Here is an 18744-nt window from a genome sequence, read left to right as displayed (position 1 = left end):
GTTTTCCAAATTTGCTGGCATAGTGAGTGCAGCACTTTTACAGCATCATCTTTCAGGATTTGAAATAGCTCAACTGGAATTCCATCACCTCCACTAGCTTTGTTTGTAGTGATGCTTCCTAAGGCCCACTTGACTTCGCATTCCAGGATGTCTGGCTCTAGGTGAGTGATCACACCATGGTGATTATTTGGGTCATGAAGATCTTTTTGGTACAGTTCTTCTGTGTATTCTTGCCACCTCTTCTTAATACCTTCTGCTTCTGTTTGGTCCCTACCATTTCTGTCCTTTATTGAGCCCATCTTTGCATGAAATGTTCCCTTGGTATCTCTAATTTTCTTGAAGAGATCTCTAGGCATTCCCATTCTATTGTTTTCCTCTATTTCTTTGTATTGACCACTGAGGAAGGCTTTCTTATCTCTCCTTGCTATTCTTTGGAACTCTGCATTCAAATGGGTATATCTTTCCTTTTCTCCTTTGCTTTTCACTTTTCTTTTCACAGCTATTTGTAAGGCCTCCTCCGGCAGCCATTTTGCTTTTTTGCATTTCTTTTTTTTGGGGGGGATGGTCTTGATTCTTGTCTCTTGTACAATGTCATGAACCTCCATCCGTATTTCATCACATACTCTGTCTATCAGATCTAGTCCCTTAAATCTATTTCTCACCTCCACTGTTTCTCGCAGGAGCACGGTGGCTGCAATGGCGCAGGACCAACCACGACTGGCTGAGAGGAGCTACCCTGCGTCCAAGGTCAGGGGCAGTGGCAGAGAGGAGCGACCACACCTCCAAGGTAAGGAGCAGCAGCTGCGCTTTGCTGGAGCAGCCATGAAGAGATACCCCACGTGCAAGGTAAGAGAAACCCAAATAAGACGGTAGGCACCGAGAGAGGGCATAAGAGGGCAGACAGACTGAATCCACAATCCCAGGCTATAGTAGTCAATTGTGGGTTGTTTTGTTCAACAACCTTTAGGGAGATAACACATCCCCAAGCCATTGTGGGTTCAAAACGTCAGGACCTTCCCAGATAAAATCTGAAACTGGTCCTCATACCTGGCATGCAAAGAGAGTCCCAAGAAAGAGACAGACCATTCCAGATGTGGAGTTGGCAGGTTTGATAAGCAAGGTAGCTTACATATGAGACTGGTCCTGGGCAGCCAAGAAATGAATAGATTTCCACCCAGGTAGCTGCCAGAATTTTAAAGGTTTAGATAGAGGCCTTGTTGGGATTCAGTCACATACATCATTGAGATAGTTTCAACAACGTGTTACTCCTAAAGTCTGCATCCTTGAAAATAGTTCCCACTGTGGGAACAGTGGGCAGAACATTTCCTCTAACACCAGGAGATTGAGGTGAGGAGCCCCTGATTGTCCAGCCAGGTCCAGCTCTTCAGTCAACTGGTGGTCATGTCCTCTCGATGACCTCCTTCTGCAGCCACAATCTTCTAAGGTTTTTAAAAAGAATGTACTTTGGCCATCTGATATGAAGAGCTGACTCATTAGAAAAAAAAAAAAAAACCCTGATGCTGGAAAAGACTGAAGGCAAGAGGAGAAGAGGACAATAGAGGACAAGATGGCTGGATGACATCACTGACTCAGTGGACATGAGTTTGAGCAATCTCCAGGAGATGGTGAAGGACAGGAAAGCTTGGCAAGCTGCAGTCCATGGGGTCGCAAAGAGTCAGACATGACTGAGCAACTGAACAACAATGGTAATATATGCAGTTGTCTATATCCACTGCATGTCCATGCAGTTTCATGGTTCTGTGACACCTGCCAGTTCCCGAGCCCATTTCTTCTACTAGGGTTTTAGCCAATTGTAGAAATGAGAATTAAATGTAAGTATAATAATAAAGCAATAGGTAGGAACCTAATTCAAAACAGTCCAACTGATTCTAATCTCAGTTCAGTTCAGTTGCTCAGTCATGTCCGACTGTCTCAGCCACTGGAGAAGCTCTCCTCTAATCTATTACCAAGTAAATCAGCTAATATAGTCCCCCTACCTAATGGGAATTGATGGAATCTTAGAGTATTCTTGGCATATTTATGTATGTTATGTTAATGTGTAGTGAAGTGAAAGTTGCTCAGTTGTGTCCAACTCTTTGTGACCTCATGGACTATACAGTCCATGGAATTCTCCAGGTCAGAATACTGGAGTGGGTAGTCTTTCCCTTTTCCAGGGGATCTTCCCAACCCAGGGATTGAGTCTCCTGCATTGCAGGCAGATTCTTTGCCATCTGAGCCACAGGGAAGCCCAAAATTCAGCATTCAAAAAATGAAGATCATGGCATCTACTCCCATCACTTTATGGCAAATAGATGAGGAAACAATGAGAGACTTTCTTTTTGGGGGTTCCAAAATCACTGCAGATTGCAACTGCAGCCATGAAATTAAAAGACGCTTGCCCCTTGGAAGAAAAGCTATGACTAAGCTAAACAGCGTATTAAAAAGCAGAGACATTGCTTTGCTGACAAAGGTCTGTCTAATCAAAGCTATGGTTTTTCCAGTAGTTATGTATGGATGTGAGAGTTGGACTATAAACAAGGCTGAGCACCGAAGAATTGATGCTTTAACTGTGGTATTGGAGAAGACTCTTAAGAGTTTCTTGGACTACAAGGAGATCAAATCAGTCAATCGTGAAGGAAATCAGGCCTGGGTGTTCATTGGAAGGACTGATGCTGAAGCTAAAGCTCCAATACTTTGGCCACCTGATGCAAAGGACTGACTCATTGGAAAAGACCCTGATGCTGGGAAAGGTGGGACGAGAAGGGGACAACAGAGGATGAGATGGTTGGATAGCATCACCAACTTGATGGACATGAGTTTGAGCAAGCTCTGGAAGTTGGTGAAGGACAGGGAAGCCTGGCATGCTGCAGTTTGTAGGATCGCAAAAAGTTGAACATGACTGAGCAACTGAACTGAACTGATGTTAATGTGTGTGTAATATATATATGTATATATGCAAAGTTATATATATTTTCATTAGTATATACATGCATATGTATTTCAATGTATTTTAAAGATCGTATCTCCATTTTCTCTATCAGCTCTTTCAACAGTGACCATATTTGACTCTTCAGAACTCTTTCCATGGAATGTTATTATCAGGTTTGGGGGGTTTTGGTTTTAATGGATATACCATTTTGGTCCTAGGTTAACGGAGCTCATGCTATCCCACTGATTATTTTTTAAATTCACAAATCTATCAAGTTAGGACATTTTAACATTGTCAGAAAGAGGAAGAGGAATAGAGATCATGTGCTTGTTTTTTAAAAAATAGCTTAGATTTAAAAACTAGCTTAGATTTAAATTTAAAAAATAGCTGTAGATTTTAGAAATTGCTTTTTAAAATGAAAAAATGCTTAGGTCTGGGCATTTGTACAAGTACAAATGTGAAATTATAATGGGCAAGGTGAAATGGTTCAACATGGATGCATTAACAAAATCACAAGTCAAAATTACCTTTAGATTGTGTGATCCTTTTGTCTGCTTTCAGGGAAGAAGCATTAGATAAGGACCCACATCTTATCTTAAAGGAGACATAAAAAACTTTGACCTATGGGTTGAAAATCTACGTTAGAACAAAAATGTTCTATTCAAAGCATTTAAAATATTCTGAGTTTTTCTGATTGGGTTTCAGAGGATTCTCTGTTTGAGATTGTAATTGATGAAGTCTTTAGTTTCATCTAACAGGGAGAGATGCTGGTATTCTCTTAGCCTCTGAAGATAGAGAAAAGAACAATGAGCTGAAAGGAAAAGAATATTTGCAGGCCAGACTCTGCCATCTGCTCAGGTAGCATAATCATGAAACATCTAATAGACATTTTACTCTGTAATTTTATGGCAAGTAAAGTTGGTGAATATTGGTGAGCATGTTGTAATAGTAGAAATTCAATTACTTAGTAACAGTTGACCTTGAGTTGGATACTTTGCTTTTCTGAGACTTAGTTTCTCATCAGTAAAGTGGAAAAACAAAAAAGTTATCTTTAAGTATCATTAATTTGTGAGGATTAAAGGAGAAAATGTTCATGCAAGTTCTCCTTTACACTCATGGAAGTTCAAGAGTATAAAATATCTTTGATGAAAGGTACACTCAACAATCAGTGTATCCCCACACACAGACAAACAGAAAGGCTCAGAACCTTCCAACAAAGTAGCAGTGAGGAAGGAAAAGATGGAGGGATGGATAGTAGCAAGAAAGAGAAGAAGACAGGAGAGAAGAAAGAGCTCAGAAACAGTGACCGATACATCATTAGCATATTGGATAGGGTATTTTACACATTGGAAGAAAAAGAATCCTGGAGAAACACCCCATCATGGATGGCAGAGGGCAGGCAAGACATGGCAGCCATCTGCTATCAGGGGAAGAGGGAGGTTATCCGTTGTGAGGGAAACTGATGGCTGGTTGTCTCAGTGGTTACCAGCAAAGCCAGTGGAGGAGCACGTACCTTACTACCTCTTTGTAAAACTATCACAGTGAAGATATTCTGATCTGAATATTAGAACAGTCGCTAAATGTGCAGAGGGCAGGAAGGCAAGGAGGAAGTTCAGTCATGTGAGTAGGGTGTAAGTGAGGCAGGGGCTGGTTGAGCAGGGGATGTACAGAGAGCAAAAGAACAACAATCTTGGGTGGCCTGATCATAGCAGAAGGAAGGAGGGTGGGTAAGACCAAAAAAAAAAAAAAAAAAAAAGGAGGGAAGGGAAGGAACAAATCAGCCAGTCTAGCTGATGACACATGCACGCATGCTCACGCATGTTCAGGCACTGTCATGTCCGACTCTTTGTGACCTAGGGAATGTAGCCCACCAGGCTCCTCTGTCCATGGGATTCTCCAGGCATACTGGAGTGGGTTGCCATTCCCTTCTCCACAGGATCTTCTTGACCCAAGAATCGAACCTGGGTCTCCTGCATTACCAGCAAATTATTTACCAACTGAGCTATATGGAAGCCCAAAATAAGAACATTCTATTAATTCACTTGCCATGACTTTAGAATTTTTTGAAAATAAGCATAGGTCTAGTTTGTTCTCTGTGGATATATCTTTCTAAGAAAATTAATAATAAATATAAATGAGGTTACAGGTGAAAAAGAGTTTATGCCTCTTCAGAATAAACTTTTCAGGATGTCCTCAGGCTCTTCAGCAGTGTAAATAATTGACACCTAATTATAAATCATTTTGATCTGTTCAAAAGTAGGTCCCAAAGGGCTGCTGCTAAGCAATGGTTTTTTTTTGACTGCTTCCAATTATTGTATTAATTAAAATTTAATTGGACAACCAAGCTCACTTCAATTACTTAATTAATTAATCAGCTATCTAATATAACAGCAAACCAACAGCAAAACAGTACAATTTTACAATTAAAACAGACAATATCAGATTAGCTTCCTCGGGACTACAGTGGTGTTAAGGCAGTTGCATTTACTTTCATATTTTAGCCCTTTAATTCTCAAATCTTTCACATTTGTAATCCTCCCACTTCTTATTTGCTGCTGCTGCTTAGTCTTTCAGTCTTGTCCAACTCTTTGCAACCCCATGGACTATAGACCACCAGGCCTCTCTGTCCATGGGATTTTTCAGGCAAGAATCCTGGAGTGGGCTGCCATTTCCTTCTCCAGGGTATCTTCCTGACCCAGAGACAGAACTCACGTCTCCTGCATTGCAGGCAGATTCTTTATCTGCTGAGCCAACAGGGCAGATTGCCTCTGTCAAATCACAACATTTCTGTTTGTCTTCAGTTTCCTGGTGGTTTAGAGGGTAAAGCGCCTGCCCACAATGCAGGAGACCCGGGTTCAATTCCTGGGTCAGGAAGATCCCCTGGAGAAGGAAATGGCAACCCACTCCAGTACCCTTGCCTGGAAAATCTCATGAACGGAGAAGCCTGGTAGGCTACAGTCCATGGGGTCGCAAAGAGTTGGACACGACTGAGGGACTTCACTCACTCACTCACTCAGTTTCCACATCCAAGCTCAAGGCATGTTTGTTCAATCAGCTTATTCATAAATGTTTGAACTTCACCAAGATATGTCATTTGGTTGAATTATTTACAATAGAGAGAAAGGCAAGAGACATTGTGACTTTCAGGCCTTATCCCTGATTTTAAGACACAAGAAGAACTAATATGAGGAGCCTGATTAATTTCCACAGCACTTTGCTAGTCTGTTTAACTTTCTAATTCTCTTTAAAACAGTAAAAGTGCTTGGCCTAACAGTTACTTTCTTTCCAGGAATCCCTTAAAAAAATCTAAGGTGTAAACAAAATTAGTGAGTTTGAACAATTTCAGTTCTTTCTGACTTTTCATGAAAGCTTCTGATCTATTAAAATGTCAGGAACAGTTCTGTGTCTCATCCAGATCTCATTACAGATGCATCCATCTGAGCATCAGTCTCACTGTGATGTTTTGCTTTGGTCACAGTGAGAGTGTTACCAAGTCCAAGCCAAGTCTGCTCGCCAAATGACAGACCAATAATTGGGGGTCAAGGTGTTGAGGAAGAAATAGTGACTTTATTCTGAAAGTCAAGCATCCGAGAAGATGGTGGACTAGAGTCCTAGAATACCATCTTTTCAGGGTCTGGATGCCAGTTTGTATAGAACAGAGAAGTGGAGGAGGAGAGGAAATAAAGTAAAAAGGCAGTAAGTTCTGCAAAATATCCCCTGGTTTGACTAGCCTGGGAGAATGGGTGTGTTAATTTCTTGGTTCCTGCAGCCATTCACAAGTGGGCAGGGTCAGGGTATTTCCCTGTGAGCTGAACAAAGGCACTTTAGTTTAACATTCAGGCAGGCCATTATGTATACTTATAGCTATAGAGAATATCTTTTTAGTGATTATAGTGATTTAGTGATTATATCAAAAACAACAAAAAGCAAAGTTAAAGAAACAGATAATACATAGAGTCAGATTTTGTTCTTTCCTGTTACAAGAGGAGAAATGAAGTAGGAGAAAGGGATTCTCATGCAGGGAATAGTCCTTCAATACAAAGGGGAAACACTGGAGTGGAAGCTAGGGCTTGGGATGACCCTGCAGACCAAGTTCCTTGCCCATCCCAACCCAAACAGCACAGCAGCAAACTCTCCTCCCCTTGTGCCAACTCTATCTCATTTCCTTCCCCTATGTGGTGTCCCGAGGAGGAAAGAACAGAAAAAGAAAAACAAAAACAAACCAAGGAGGGCCTTCAAATGCAGGAACACACAAAAAATAGATCCTTATCGTCCTTCCCTCTCCTGTTATAACTATTAACAGATTTCAGGTCCTCCTGAGCAGTATAACCTGTCTCCCTTCCTATCCCATAGGGAGAAGGTATTGGCCTTACTCTTGAATGGGGTATTGGCCCCATCCAATCAGCAAATGACCCACAAAGACCTCTATCCCACTCCTTGTACCCTGGGTATAAAAAAGGACTAAGGACCTCTGTTCAATATCGGTTCTCCCTTGAGCTTGGCCCGGCTGTTCTAACAGCATCTCCCATTCCAATAAACTTCAATCTCCTTTCATTTTGCCTCATGTCTGGAAATTCTTTTCCAACCTGCGTATGCACCAAGACACCCCCGTCATTGCTCTCAGCAAATAGTCTTCTCTTGTTGCCATGAAGTGCTAATTTTGGGACCCACTCCAAGTGTGCTTCCGCAGTAGAACAAATAAAACAATCTTGAATAAGTGTCAGAAAGTTTTGGAATATTCTTAGAGTAATTGTACATAAAGTGGTTGCTGAGAGGACAGGAACTATGGCTTTCTTTTTCAATTTTTCTTCCCTTTTCCAGCATCCTTTATCATACCTGACACAATTTGGAGTTCTAATAAATGCTGGATGAATTAATGGATAAATAATCTTAAAGTCACCACAGAAAGAAGCTTTGTTCACAGAGTCTGGCCATCACTCTTCCATTTCTTTTTGCCTGTTCACATATCCTACTGTTTCAATAAGTGCAGTCAATGTGGAAACTATGTAAATTACCATAATGTTAATTCTAACTCACATTTTATCATAACCAAGATGAAAATAGATTCATAGGGAATTAAGACTGACTTGCATAGGAATTTAAATCTATTCTGAAGCTAAATCTATTCAATTTAATTCTGAAGTTCAGGAGGCACTTGGCTGAACTCTGAAATCTGATATTTTATTAACATTTCCTGGTAGCTTTCAAAATGTTACCCAGCAGTCAGGCAAGAATCCAAGATTCCTACTATGGCTAATTGAAAATCTGCCAAAGCCAGTGGTCACTCTTTGAAAGTTGTAAAATGCATTATCAGTTCAACATTGTGGTTTTCAAATTTTAGCAACCAGTAATGACAGACTAAGTAACTTGGATCAGCTCTGAGGACTGTCACTGAGAACAGCTAGGAAAGATGGACACAAGATTTAAAAAAAAAAAAAAAAGCTGCTTAAATGTTCAGAGAAATAACAGAGTGAGGAATATCAGGCCAACACTGGCAAGAGAAAGAAACCCCTAATGGCTGGTTCTGCCCTGGGAACATTTGCTGATCCTGGTGAGGTGGCTGAAGACTAAACAAAATTTTCACTGCCTTAAATGTTCACAGAGCTATTACAAAACTAGACAGCATATTAAATAGCAGAGACATCACTTTGCCAACAAAGGTTTGTATAGTCAAATCTATGGTTTTTCCAGTAGTCATGTGTGAATATGAGAGTTGGACCATAAAGAAGGCTGAGTACCGAGGAACAGATGCTTTTGAACTGTGGTGTTGGAGAAGACTCTTGAGAGTCCGTAGGACAGCAAAGAGATAAAACCTGTCAATCCTAAAGGAAATCAACCCAGAATATTCATTGAAAGGATTGATGCTAAAGCTGAAGCTCCAATACTTTGGCCACCTGATGCGAAGAACTGACTCACTGGAAAAGACCCTAATGCTGGGAAGGAGGGGAAGCGGGTAACAGAGAATGAGATGGTTAAATGGCATCACTGACTCGATGGACATGAGTTTGAGCAAACTCTGGGAGATAATGAAGGAGAGGGAAGCCTGGCCCTGCAGTCCATGGAGTTGGATGTGACTTAGTGACTGAACAAAACCAATCAGAAGAAAGCCACACACCCTACAGCCCTTATCCCAAATTTTGCCTATAAAAACTCCTCCTCCCAAAAGCACCAGGGAGTTCAGGGTTTTGAACACAGCATGAACTACCTGTTCTTACTTGGGGCTTCAAGAAACCTTTCTCTCCTCTAAAGTCCAATGTTTCAGTTTATTTGGATTCCTGCAAGTCAGGAACATGATGTTTTATTTGGTAACAAAAACATCTATATCACTCAGAAAATCTAATTCTGAAATTGCAGTAAAATGATCCCTGAATATTAATACCTCCAGGTACCTGTAGAGCAAATAAAAATTTTCCTGAAGGAATACATTGTTTCATACCTTGAATTATTTTACAAGTAGTTTTTCAAATCAAAGTCACACACGGAGTCAAAGATATAACAAAACAGTGAGGAGATAAGACAATGTGACTGAGATCAGCAAAACAGAATAGACAGGGGAACATTCTGAGACTCCAGAGAACATGTAGGAATTATCAGATACCTTGAATTTCAAAATCACTAAAGGTAATTTACTAATAAAATTAATCTAATTTCAACAAAGAGTTGTGCAATAATCTTCTAGATAAATTTAGTAACATAAATACCAATAGTGCATAGCTCCTACTTTCAGAGAATTTACAGCTTAGTCATAGCAAATATGTACAGGCAGACTTGAAGATACTGCAGGTTACATCACAGACCACTGCAACAAAGCAAATATCCAAATAAAGCCAGCCACATGAACTTTTGGTCTGCCCGTGCATACAAGAGATCCCCTGGAGGAGGGTATAGCAACCCACTCCAGTATTCTTGCCTGGAGAATCCTATGGACAGAGGAGCCTGGTGGGCTACAGTATATAGGGTCAGAAAGAGTCAGACATGACTGAAGCGACTAGCATGCATGTGTTCATGCGTGTAGCCTGTGAAGTATGCAATATAATTATGCCTTTAAAATTCCATTCTTTAATTTTTAAATATTTTATTGTTAAAAATGGTTAATTAACATCTGAAGATGCAAGATTTTCACAGACCTACAATTTTTAAAAAGTTCAATATCTGTGAAGCAGGCAATAGACAAAGCACAATAAAACAAGGTATTTTTTTTCTTTTTATGTATTAAGTATTTTTATGGAAGGAATGCTAGGCCCTAAAAATAAAATAGCACAAAAGAAAAGATGCAGGCAGTTTCCATCCTCATTAACCATCCATACACGTGTGGGAGAGCACATTTATCAAAGAATGTCGATAATAAGAGCAAACCAGCCCATGCCTCTCTGAAAGAGAGACAGATACTGCTATGTGGGTAAATGTTAGAAGCAGGAGAATTGACTGAGATGAGGGAAGAGGAGGCTTAGTGAGAAAGTAATGACTGGGCTGTGGAGGAACAGTAGAATTTTACTGTTATCTTCTCCAATGACTACTTGAGTACACATCTCCGTGACTGAAAACCTTTAGCAACTCTGCATCCATGGTAAGATAAGCTCTATGTAACAGATGATACATCCAATTTGCAGTACAGATGGAAAAACACGTCCACCCAGTCCGAGTTAAAATTTTATTTAAGGGGTCCTATAGCAAGAAAGGGATGGAGGAACATGGTCTGTCTTTTATTTTTCTCGGATCCCTCCTCTCTTTCTCTTGCTTCTAGCTCTAGGCTATGGGCTGGTGAAAAGAGACTGAGAAAAACAAGAGGTCAGAGTCATTTAATCACATAAGGAAGCCTGTCTTTCTTCACCAGCCGTGCCCTCCAGTAGCAGCAGCCAGATGCTGGCTTTCTTGTGAAGCATTTTTGTGGGCTCCTCAGAGAGATCTCCACAGTGTACTATTCTCACAGGGGGTGAAACATTCTCTTGGAAACCTATTTCGGACTCTTCCATGTCCCTCACCCACCTGCTTGACAGCACTTGCCCAGCAACTCAACACACGGTGTCTTATCCCTGAGGCATCCTCACCCTTCCTTGGGTGAACATCTGTGAGGCACATTTGACCACCCTGAAGCTGGGTGAGAAACCAGCCCTCAAGTTCTCCTTGCTCCTGGCCTTGTTGCCTGAATGTGGAGCACTGCATATCTTCTCATCTCCAGGGTTCTCTGGTCAGGAAATATCAATATATGCAGCCTGTAGGTCTATGTATGTTTCCCAAGAATTCTTTCCCCTCTGCTGGAAAAAGCCTAAGAGTTTCTGCAGTTGAACAAGCATCAGCATAGGGGTAAAATGCTGGCTTCTTGAGGTTTTTGCTTTTTTGTTTTTGTTTTTTTTTTTACTTTTAATTTATTTTTAATTAGAAGATTAACTACTTCACAATATTATGATGTTTTCTGCCATACACCAACATGAATCAGTCACAGATGTACATATGTCCCCCCCTTGTTGAACCTCCCTCCCAGCTTTCTCCCATTCTCGCCCCTCTAGGTCATCACAGAGCACTGGTTTGGTGTTCCCTGTATCATGCAGCAAATTCCCACTGGCTCTCTCCTTTCCATAGGGCAATATATATGTTTCAGTGCTATTCTTTCAAATCACCCCAACTTCTTTCTTCCCGACTGTGTCCAAAAGTCTGTTCTCTATGTCTGCATCTCCTTGGCTTCTTCTTTATGCTGGCACTCTCAGCCCTTCCGAATGTCTCTTGATCATTTATCCTGTCTCTCTCCACCTGTCTTGCTTTTTTCCTGTATGGGAAGAGGAAGAGAGGAAAGAAATGCAGCGCACCTTTCCTCTAAGCACATGATTCCCTGCCATTTCAGTCCTCTCTTCAATAAACTGGACTCTTATACAATCTGAAAGGAGTGGGGTGGGGAGAAACAGTGCTTTGGACTCATCTTAATAAGATCTCACAAGGTCTCTATTGCTCCTCTTAACAACTGCCCTCAATTTTGAGGCTTTAGACAAGATTGTAGAGAACAAGAATTATAGTCAACATTCTGATTTCCTAATTATGACTCAGAAGAAGTCAGTCTGATTCTCTGATGACTTCTCAGACCTTTCCTCAGACTTCTATACTACCAAAACCCTTGACTTCTTGCCACGTCCCAAACATGGCTTGTTCTTTCATGCCTGCCCCAAACTACTGCCATCTCTGCTTGAAATCTCTGTTGTCTCCCATCTGGTCAGCCAAATTTCTATTGATCTTTCAAGAGAAAAGTAGGGGTCTCTTCTGTGAAAACAGTCTCTTTTGTTGTCCCATTGCTTCCCTATATGTATGGCATATATTAAATTATTAAATATGGCAATATTAAATTAAAGAGTAAATATTGAAATCAACCAAATTTTACCAAGGGATTAAAATCTCTGTCCTTCTGGAGCTGAGACTCTCATTCCCACTAGTCTAGGAGCTCCAAGAGGGCAGAAGGCATATCTTAGTTAATGCATGTTCCCCGAGACAAGCAAAAAACCCTTAAGGATTGAATGGTAAGTGAATGAGTTCGTGAAATAGGTGTTGTCAAAGGAAGAATACAGACATAAAGAAAACATAATGGGAACACAGAAGGGAGAGGGAATCTCACTGAAAGAATCAGGAAAGCATTTTGGAGAAAGTGATATTTGTTCTAGGCTTTGAAGGAAGGTACTATGGGTTGAACTGTATCCCCTAAAAATACACATGCTGAAGTCCTAACTCCCAATGCTCTGGAATGTGCCCTTATTTGGACCTGAGTCATCGCAGATGTCATTAGTTAAGGCGAGGTCATGCTGGAGTAGGAGGGATGTGTGCTGCGCTGGGCTTAGTCGCTCAGTCCTGTCCGACTCTTTGTGACCCCGTGGACTGTAGCCCACCAGGCTTCTCTGCCCATGGGGATTCTCCAGGTAAGAATACTGGAGTGGGTTGCCATGCCCTTCTACAGGGGATCTTCCCAACCCAGGGATCGAGCCCAAGTCTCCCGCGTTGCAGGAAAATTCTTTACCATCTGAGCCACCAGGAAGGATGGATGGGTCCCACCTAATGTATATGACTGTGTGTGTGCTTAGTCACTCAGTCCTGTCTGACTCTGCCCATGGGGATTCTCCAGGTAAGAAAATGGAGCACATTGCCATTACTTCCTCTGGGGGATCTTCTTGACCCAGGTATCAAACCCCAGTCTCCGATGTCTCCTGCATTGGCAGGTGGACTCTTTTACCATTGAGCCACCAAGGAAGCCCCAATATATATGACTGATGTCCTTATAAAAAGGGGAAATTTGGACACCGACATGCATCAGGGAAACACCAGAGAAGATAAAGGCAGAGATCAGAGTGGTATCGCAGAGGCCAAGGAATACCAAAGGCTGACAATAAACCATCAGAAACTAAGAAAGAGGAGTCTTGAACAGATCCTTCCTCAAAGCCTTCAGAAGAAGCCAATCCTGTGGACACATTATTTCAAACATACAGCCTCCATAACTTTGAGAAAGCAAATTTCTGTTGTTTGAGCCACTGAGTCTGCGATACTTGGTCATAGCAGCCTTAACAAAGTAATGCAGAAAGAGAATTTAATCAGGTAAATAAAGAAATGCACACTACCCCTGGAACAACACTTAGAGGGAGAAGAATGCTGGGTGTATCCTCAGGAGTGGAGCTGATATTGCATGAGCCAGGAGGCAAATATACTGTGAAAGTTAAGATTGTATCAGGAGATGGGACCCCAACTGCTGAAGGCCTGGAATGTCATGTTGAAAAGTTGTGGGGCTTGAAGGCTTGAGTGGGAGGTGTTGGTGGGATTTTTGTTCTGTTCTTACTTTTGTTTTGTTGGGTTTTTTATTTTATTTCGTTTGTTTTAAGTAATAGGGACATTTCACACATTGTTAAGTTGAAGAGAACTTTATCAACCATAATTTAATCACTCATTTAATCAATAAGCACCTGTTGAATGACTGTCACATTGCTCTAGGCACTGAGAATACAACAGAAGGAGAGAGATAAAAAACATACAGAACAAAGAGTTTTCTGAGGAACCTCCACACTGTCTTCCACAATGGCTGTGCCAACTTATCTTTGAGAGGAAAACAAGTACCATATGATATCACTTACATGTGGAATCAAAAATATAACACAAATGAACCTCTCTATGAAACAGAACAGAATCACAGAGAACTGACCAGTGGTTGCCAGGAGATGGGGGTTGAGGGAGGGGTGGAGGTTGGTGTCAGCAAATGTAAGCTTTTATGTATAGAATGGATAAACAGCAAGATCCTCTTGTATAGCACAGAGAAGCATATTCAATATCCTATGATAAACCATAATGGGAAAGGATATATTAAAAAAAATGTCTATATATGTACAACTGAATCACTTTGCTATACAGCAGTAATTAACACAACATTGTAAATCAACTGTAATTCAATTTAAAAAAATGTCAGTTTGAGATAGCAGTTGTGTGTAATAAGTTAGGGAAGATAGATAAATATATGTCAAATAATATTATCAATTGAAGAGAATAAACCAGCTTGGAGAGATAGAGTTTGATAGTGAGGGAGGGGCCGGGGGAAGGGGATGATTGAGGCCGGTGCACAGGGAAGATGTCCCTGAGAAGTGGCACTTGAGATCTGCAGGAAGTGGGAGCAAGCTGGGCAGCATTTGGAAGGTCAGCAGCCCAGCCCTTGGCGCAGGGGTGGGAGTGGTTGGCCTGTGCCTTATGGTGTCTGGGAAAACAAGAAAGCCGGCGTAGCTGCCACACAGTGAGCAGAGAAGAGAGTTTTATTTAATTTTTTTCCATTTATTTTTATTAGTTGGAGGCTAATTACTTTACAATATTGTAGGGGTTTTTGCCATACACTGACTAGAATCAGTTTTAAGAGATGCAAGTCAGAAATCTTGGGAAGAAGTGAGCAATAACAGGGTATAATGGTAAGAAATAACTAGAGCTTGCTAACACTTGGTTTTTGCTCTTGGAATTGCACATGAAAAGGTGTGGCCATTCCCTAAAGAAATTCTTAATCTTCGTTGCTTTTTATGCCTCACTTGCAATAGGTATTTCAATGACTTTTAAGATATACTATTTTTTTAAAAAAACGAAGAAAACGTGCTCAAAATCATTAGAAAAATGCAAATTTTAAGCCCAGTGAGATGTCATAACACACCTTAAATATGTAAAATCTTTATTTGAAAAAAAAAAAAACAATGAGAACAAAGGCAGGAAGCACAAGTCAATGCCAATTTGTAGAGGATCTTAACTGTCACATGGAGAAATTTGAACTTTATCCTTTAAGAAAATGTTTGAGATTTTTTAGAAGGGTAATGATTTGATTTTAAAAAACAAAATTTTATGCACAAAATGGTTAATTTAATAAAAATGATATAATACAAAAATTTAATTAAAATCATGATTTTTTTTTTTTTTACTAGAATCATTCCTTCTTTTACTAGGGTGGAAGTTTTAAAGTCATTAAAAATATTGAAAGTAGGATAAATAAGCACATCGAATTGCCCAACTGACATGTTTAAAAGTTGGACCACATTTAGCTTGCAGAAATTCCAGGAGTGTGTTCTATAGTTTGAATAATTCTACAGGACTTTCCCCTCAGTAACATTTTTACTTTGTATGCAACAAAGATTGGTGACAATTAGCTCCAGTATTAACACATAATCAAAGACAATAATTTTAGAAATGAAAAAGTATGGCCATTCCAAACTGATGACTGAATTCAGTCAACACCCAGTATTCAACTCCTGCTCTGGGATGGCTGCCACCCTTCATGCTACTGCATGCAGACACTGAGGGTTTGATGACACATTCTGCTCTTCCAAGTGAACAAAAGCATTTTCAACATTGCTGGATGTATGGTTAGCGCATCAAAACGTAACTGTTGGATTTTCACTCCAAAAGAATGCTGAATTATTAAAAAAAAAAAAAAGCACTCAACTTGATTCTTTTTCCCCTGCAACACATCTTTTCTCATAGCTTTTAATGCATAGGAAGCCTGGAAACTTTGCCAAATGTTTGTATACGAAATGTTCTCAACATCTTAAGAGTCAAGTCAGCAATAGAGGTGATTGGATATTTACATAATTAGAAAACATGGTCAGAATTTAAATAAATCATTATAGGCACTGTCTCCACTGAAAGCCCTAAAGCTCCCACTCAGCTTCTAATTAATGCAAAGGGAAGAATGTCACCAAATTACACACCAAACTCCAACTGTAATCAGTACTCAGAAATGTGGAAGAAAGTGAAGCTGCTCAGCCGTGTCCTACTCTTTGCGACCCCACAGACTGTAGCCTGGAGGCTCCTCCGTCCATGGGAAATCAGTACTCAGACCTCAGTCAATAACCTGGCCAATTCCAAATTAGAGAGAAACTATACTTTGCCGGTATCCATACCTATTATTTGATTAACATTTACAATTAAGAATGAGTTCATACAGTTCTCTGGTGCAGCATGAAATGTTTTATTTTTCTTTCTTTGGAGGCAGAAAAATTTGTAAGAGACACTTTAATATTTTTTCTTTCATGATTGCCCCCAAATCTTGGCTAAAGCAGGGAAAATTAAACTTGGTCTTATGCTCTAGTTGAAAGGACAATAATCCATTTCCAACTTCCCGGAGGTCTGAAATCTAGCCACGGTGGGAAGACTGACAAATTTTATCTAAATTGCCATTTTTCAAAAGCTTGCTGCAAACGTGGTAGGGGAAAGCTGTCCCCTCCCAGTTCTCACCGGTATATAAATAGAACATACTCTCATTAGGATTTCATTTTAGATTCATTGGAAAAGACTTGAGTTTCACTTTTGAAGTTTCTATCTAACCAGGTATAAAGAATATCCATAGGGAATTAGAAAATATTTTCGTAAAAAAGAAAATGAAACTAAATACTGCTTCAGTCTAGGTGTCATTAACGTCAGCTTTTCTTTTTCTTTTCATGTCTTCTCTTGACTAGGGAAAGCAAATGATTTAAAACTCTTTATGACCATCATTCTCTCTTCTATGTATTAGAAGACAGAATTCATCTGTTTGAATTAGAAAGATGACACCACTGGAGAGGATCTTAGAGTTTATCTAGTTTAACCCCTTCACTTTAAGAACCATTGCCCAAGGAGCTAAACAACTTGCCTTTGGTGACATAGTAAAAAGAACTGCCCTGATAATAATACAATTCTGAGATCCTGATTTGAAATTTTCTGTTCAAAGTGAAATACTTAAGCTCTTAGGGACTGAAGTGGGGCTTCCCTGGTGGATCAAGTGGTATAGAATCTGCCCTGGGTCAGGAAAGAATTTCCCCTGGAGAAGAAAATGGCAACCCACTCCAATATTCTTATCTGGAGAATTCCATGGACAGAGGAGCCTGGTGGGCTACAGTCCAAGGGGGTCACAAACAGCCAGACATGACTAAGCAACTAACACTTTCACTTTAGGAACTGAACTACATGTCAAAACTCCCACAGCCTCATGGTCTCAATGAGGTAGGATAATAATGCCTCCAAGAGATCAAGTCTGAAATATTTAAGCATGTAAGTATTTCATAGAAGTTTAGCTATTATTGTCAAGAAATAGTTTCTGGATGCTCACACATATTAGCACTTACATGTCTCTATACTTATGATACAAAGATTCTTCAAAGCTCAGTGCTAGGAGAAGAACAATTCCTTAGCTACAAAGCCACATGGAAATTTAAGAACACAGAAAATATAGTGTAACAACACAGCCTCATCATCCTCACTGACATTAAAACCAGAGTATCTGCCATCTCAGACATCATTTGCTGGCCTATTTTAAGGATACCTGAGATTCTGGCTCAGACTGTGTTGCCAGGAGCTTCCCTGGGGACCGAGGCAACCCAAAGCAGCCAACCATGTGTACACTCCTTAAGGACTCTGTGTGGAACTCCTTTCAAGGCTTTGGTCTGAGCCTGAGCTGAAGACAAGGCACAAGCTGATTCGTGCAAACACACAGCACCACACTCTGGGCTCACCCAGTGGCTCAAGCAGTAAAGAATCTACCCGTCAATGCAGGAGACTCAGGACATGTGGATTTGGTCTCTGGGTCAGGAAGAGCCCTTGCAGGAAGAAATGACAATTCACTCCAGTATTTTTGCCTGGAAAACCTCATGAACAGAGCAGCCTGGTGGGCTATAGGGTCTCAAAGAGTTGGACACAACTCAGCAAATGTGCACAATGACACCACTACACTCTCTTCTTCTCTGTGAGTGCTTAATCGCTCAGTTGTGTCCAACTCTTTGAGACCCTATGGACTGTAACCCTCCAGGCTCCTCTGTCCATGGGGATTCTCCAGGCAAGAATACTGGAGTGGAATGCCATGCCCTTCTCCAGGGGATCTTCCCAACCCAAGGATCAAACCTGCGTCTCTTATGTCTCCTGCCTTGGTAGGCGGGTTCTTTAACACTAGTGCCACCTGGGAAGCCTTCTATTCTTCTATTTTTGCCTAATTATATCAGATGTGGGATCCACAGCTGAAGGAGGAGGAGGAAAGAAGGAAGGGACACTATTTCTAGATCTGGACACCCTTCCTTTCCACTCTTCAGATTCTAGGTCTTCATAGCACACATCATGACAGTTATTAAGCAATCACTGATTTAAAGTCCAGAATGTGGACATGAAAATGCAGACCACCTACTCGTTTAACTAACAATCACATGCATTTCACTTCATTAAGTCCATTAAATGTGTTTCCTGCTTATTTTCCTACTGTTCATCTGGGATGCAAAGAGCTGACTCATTTGAAAAGACCCTGATGCTGTGAAAGACTGAAGGCAGGAGGAGAAGGAGACAACAGAGGATGAGACAGTTGGATGGCA

This window comes from Dama dama, chromosome 3, assembly GCF_033118175.1.
Source record: "Dama dama isolate Ldn47 chromosome 3, ASM3311817v1, whole genome shotgun sequence".
NCBI classification, from domain to species: domain Eukaryota; kingdom Metazoa; phylum Chordata; class Mammalia; order Artiodactyla; family Cervidae; genus Dama; species Dama dama.
The sequence above is the reverse complement of the archived record's forward strand: the minus strand, read 5'-3'. Positions refer to the sequence as shown.